Source organism: Aplysia californica, unplaced genomic scaffold, assembly GCF_000002075.1.
Source record: "Aplysia californica isolate F4 #8 unplaced genomic scaffold, AplCal3.0 scaffold00802, whole genome shotgun sequence".
NCBI lineage: Eukaryota > Metazoa > Mollusca > Gastropoda > Aplysiida > Aplysiidae > Aplysia > Aplysia californica.
Window position 1 is genome coordinate 13,972 of NW_004798072.1, and position 1,778 is coordinate 15,749.

Genomic DNA, 1,778 nt, shown 5'->3' on the forward strand with positions numbered 1-1,778 from the left:
ACAGACAGAGAGAGAGAGAGAGAGAGAGAGAGAGAGAGAGAGAGAGACACACACACAATACACACACGTTGTCCCCATTTGCCAGTTTTGGGGTGTACATAGTTTGGATACAGCCCGCTTGGCTTGTCAGCGTCTCTCAAAAAGTTACGAATCTTCATCACCTGGAGAAAACAGAAACATAGAAGCCATCTTAAGATACATATATTTCATTGATCCTCCCATAGCTTTCACACATACGGATGCACACACACACACACACACACACACAGATACACACACTCTCTCTCACTCTCTCTCTCTCTCTCTTCCTCTCTCTCTCTCTCTCTTTCTAACAAAACATGTACATGTACTGCTACGCCTTGTCATACGTACACTGCTCCCATTTTGAAGAAGTGGAACTGCCGCGAAGGTTTTATTGCTCACTGTTGAACGGATACCTTTGACGTTGTCAGCGACAGGCTTTTGTCGTCGTTATCGCTGTTTGTGTTGTCGTTTTTTTTGTTGAAGTTTAGATCAAAGATCATCTTCTTCTACCTATTGAGACCATCATTTCCTGACACGCATCGATCTATCCGACCATGTTATGCGCTATCCATTCAGGACCCAGTCCTCAGAAGTGAACAGTACACTCACACAAACGCTTGCAGGAACGAAATAGTGCCTCTTACTACTCACTGTTGAAGAAAGAGTATCGTAAACTCAGACTACCACGATCTACTACTGTTTACAGAAAAAAAACCAAGCACGCTGGTGAAAGAGAGTTCTAAGAAGTATAATTGTAAGCTAAGTTTAGTCTTTGTCGATCTACCCGTGTTTTTTTTTTAGTAAGTTTTTTTTTACGGCGCACGCAGCTGCATGTGGTCATATAAGCGCCAAGGAATGGATGTCAACAGAGAAGTCCAAACGAAGAATCAGGCCTACTCTGCTCATCTCTCTTCTCACCTCTCTAGACTCATCAGCGCAACGTCTGCTTCGACTATAGAATAAACTTAAGTTCACTGATGTACAATGTAATAGATTGCGCAGTCCTATGAAGATGCTGGAACATTTTTTCTGGACAGACTGCGTAGACAATCACTGACACCAGAAGCGTTGTCAGATTATAACACACAGCCAATACGAAATAAGCTGAATTTTTGTCGTTACGGAATCAGGTAAACGTTATTCATTCTGTTTCAGAAAGTTGTCGCTCGATCTCAACAGAACAATAATATTCAGAACGGGAAAGTTATCAACGTCGTCACGTAGTTTCCATTCAAAGTTCTGCTAATGAAATTATTAATTTGTTGTTATTGGTATGTTGCACCTGCAGTTGTTGTTGTTGCTGCTGTTGCTGCTACTGCTGCTACTGCTGCTACTGCTGCTACTGCTGTTGTTGTTGTGTTGTTGTTGTTGTTGTTGTTTCAGTCAGCAGAAAGCTGATCTTTGTCTAGAAATCACTTTGTTGCGAAATTCCACCTATCTGCTGAAGAAAAGTCTGGAAACAAAGTCCATTGGCAAAAGAGAAAGCCACATAAAATCACAAAGACACCACACGAACACAAGACTTGAGCGAAAGTGAGTTAAAGACACCGAAATCTGAGGGAAGATTCCCATCGGTAACGGTAGGCACATGTGAGGCACACTTTTTTGGCGCTCATGAAAGAGAGAGAGAAAGAAAAGGGGGGAGCGGGAAGGAAAGACATAGAGAAAGAGGGGGGGAGGAGAGAGAGACAGAGGGAGAGACAGAGAGAGAGACAGAGCGACAGAGCGAAGGATAGGAAGAGAGAGAGAGAGAG